The 3,527-nt window shown below is 34.3% G+C and overlaps 1 pseudogene; it reads left to right on the top strand.

Moving 5' to 3' along the window:
- The first annotated feature begins 2,097 nt into the window (after positions 1 to 2,097).
- On the top strand, positions 2,098 to 3,061 carry LOC148947993 (uncharacterized; annotated as a pseudogene).
- Positions 3,062 to 3,527: the final 466 nt, after the last annotated feature.

Genomic DNA, 3,527 nt, shown 5'->3' with positions numbered 1-3,527 from the left:
CACTAGCAAAGTAGAGGTGGAGTTTGTTTTTTTACTTTACTGATTTTTTGAAAATTTTTCTGCGTAACATCAATTTTCTTCCAAACATGATGTAGCTTAAGAGAAATAACTTCACTTTTAATTCTATTTCTGAACAGGAATAATTGAAGCCATTTTCGTTTGGAATAGTTCAAGACTATTTAAGTTACAACTATGCGATAAAAATGTAGACTGTTTTAAGGGAATATAAAGACATCAAAAAAGAAGAAAGACAAAATTGAAATGAAAGATAAAAGAGAAAATAAATGAAAGAAGGACAAAATCAAAACTCAATTGCGGTTCATATTCTTGCTCCCATTTTCAGCTCATCTGAGGTTAAAAGCCCCTATGGCAGTTATTGCGCTCCCTTTCGTCGATTTTTATCCCAAGTGAACGCATAAATTTTGGAAAGGATGGGGGGGAGTGTGAACCACAGCACTGAACATTGGTTTTCAGAGTTATTACATGCTCATGGTAATAATTCTTTCATAATTGTATTTTTTAAGTAAAATTGTCATACAAACTTGTACAGAAAGAATTAAAGGAAATGGGAACTTCCTGTGAGGGGTTAAAGAGGGAGGCTTTCAAGAGATTGAGATGAAGGAAGAGCCTGTGTAGCTGTTGGCCTCAGGCAACACAGCTTTGTTGGCCTCAGGCTGTGTTGGCCTGCGGTGAGATATTAGTAGTAGTACTCTAGTAGACTCAGAAAATTACATATATCACGTTTGTAAGTCTTTCTTATAACTGACTCTCCCCATCCCCCACTGCCCGCTTATGCTTTGGTATACCCATGGAGTGTATGTTTGGTCGTATAGTTTAATATTACTTAAATCATAAATCATACAAAAATATTCTCGAATGATATGGAGAAAGATAGATGTGCAGCACTGAGAAAGCTTGACGAGATAATTATTTATTGAAGCCTTCTATGTATCACATTAGTAAAAATTTCTTATAACTGACCCCCAACCCCTTCTTCCTTTCCCCGCTTATTCCTGGACATACCCAGAGAGTGAACATTTGATAGTTGAGTCTATTATTTGTTTTTAATTAAGTCTTACAAAATTACATATTTAGGTTCACTATGAAGATAGATACACCAGAAAATAATTCGTTGAAACATTTCGAAGCATATATAGCTTGTTTTTCATACTCTATATTACTTTCAATCATCTTAAGTTTTGAAGCTGACAAAGACAATTTTTATTATTCATAATCTAATTATCCTATGAAATTGAACTAACAAAGTTTTTTTTCTAATTTTTATTTAATAATTAAAGCAACTGAATAGAACCAGTGTAAGACAATGTAGATCCCAATCTTTTAATACTTTTTGAATGTTTGACTTTCATATACATTTTTTATTAGAGCCCGACCGATATGGATTATTTGGGTCCGATTAAGATACCGATTTTGGTGATTTTGGGTGTGTTTGTTTTTTAACAGCATTATTTAAGTAGGTTAAAGTTGCACAATGTCGGCAAAGTGCCGATTGATTTGCCATTCTAGTCTTTATTGAGCGAGTATAAGTATGTTTCTATTCATAAAAATTAACTACTAACTACTAGATATGAAAATTTGTGAATACAACTAAATTTGTGAAATCAGTTTCGTAACAATCAACTTTATCACTCTTAAATTTGTGCTGACCTCGTGCTATGTCTAGTTTTACAAATTTGTTGACTGGTATTTGTATGCTCTGTGGCTTTCATTCTTTCTGGGTGAATTATTCAGACAATTTTATTGTTCATTTATCTTCTATTTGTTAATTCTTTTTATTTTGTAGAAGCTGAAGCTGCTTCAACAATTGATACTGAAACAATGAGAGAAACTTCTAGTTATATTCTGTCATCTGAGCATCAAAATTGACCTTTGGGTGTTTCATTGAATATAGTATCTGAAGAACTTACAGTTGGAATCTGGCGATGCGGCTCCTGTGGAAAAGCAGAGAAATCTCTTTTGATTCTAGGTCTTCACATTGAAACAGGTTGTGAAGAGCTTTCACCAATAGAGTGTGATATCTGCCAAGCAGTAGTTTGTGATTACAGTAATTTTGTTGTTCATTACATAGAACACCAAATGGGAGGGACAAGGAGATGTGCCATTTGTTAAAGAGAATATATTGATGATATGAGACAACATCTAGAGTTACAAAGTCACTTTTCGCGAAAAATGTCTGAACTAGACCTGCAGGAAAATCAATCGCTAGTGATGTCACAGAATTCGTCAGCAAGCCAATACTCAAATTCATCAAAACCGGAATCTGATGAAAAAAGGTTAGACGATCAGAAAACATACTTGCTCAGTAAAAATAATACAAAATTAGAAAGACATAAAAGTATACACACAGAAAAAAAGATATATGAATGTAATCTATGTAAGAAAGGCTTTTCATTTCCAAGCTCTTTGAAAAATCATCAAATAGTGCATAAGGATGAGAGACCATGTGAGTGTGATATATATAAGAAATGCTTTTCTTTATCAGACAATTTGAAGAAGCATCAAATTGTACATACAGGTGAGAGGCCATTTGAATGTGAGATATGTAAGAAATATTTTGCTTCATCAAGCAATTTGAAACAGCACCAAATAATGCTTACAGATGAGAGGCCATTTGAATGTGAGATATGTAAGAAATGCTTTCCTTCACCAAGCCATTTGAAAGCGCATCAAATAGTGCATACAGATGAGATGCCATTTGAATGTGATATATGTAGGAAATGCTTTACCTTCACCAAGCCATTTGAAAAATCATCAAATAGTGCATACAGGTGAGAGGCCATTTGAATGTGATATATGTAAGAAATGCTTTTTTAGATCAAGCAATTTGAAGGAGCATCAAATTGTGCATACAGGTGAGAGCCCATTTAAATGTGATATATGTCAGAAATGCTTTTCTCGTCCAAGCCATTTGAATATCCATCAAAGACCTCTTACAGGTGAGAAACCATTCAAATGTAATTTATGCAAGAGAACATTTTCAGATAAGTCGGCTCTGAAATATCACCTAACAACCCATTCTAGGAAGAAGTGTGATAGTTAATAGTTAATGGATGGAATAATGATTTTTGTAGACAGAAGTTGAGATAGACGTTGAAGAATTAAAGCTGTTCCATGCAAGCTAATTCCCAGATCTGAACTAACGCTTTGCTCTATGCATCAGTGAAAATTCTCTGGTTTTTCTTATTATTTGCCAAGTAAGGCTTGATCTCCGAGAAATCTTGTATTTGTAAAACTACAGAAGCAGAGCCAGTGCCTATTTTCTTCTTCCTTAGTGCCTATTTTGCCTTCTAATTTCTAGTGCCGGGTAAATTATCTATTTAAATGGGTAATTTCAACTCAAATAGAATTCTTCAGTGTTCAAAACGCATGATTACTACGTTTGAGTAACGCATGAGTACGGTCTGAATGATCTCCAGGACGGAAGTGGAGAGAGCAAAGGTAAGGTCACAGGGCCAGGAGATTCAAAAGTGGCAAGAGGAGATGGTGAATTCTCGGCTTCTAGATCT

This window comes from Artemia sp. Qi Xiang Cuo, chromosome 10, assembly GCF_049724085.1.
Source record: "Artemia sp. Qi Xiang Cuo chromosome 10, ASM4972408v1, whole genome shotgun sequence".
In the NCBI taxonomy this organism is placed as follows: Eukaryota; Metazoa; Arthropoda; class Branchiopoda; order Anostraca; family Artemiidae; genus Artemia; species Artemia sp. Qi Xiang Cuo.
Note: the sequence above shows the minus strand (reverse complement) of the source record. Positions and strands in the feature narration are given on the sequence as shown.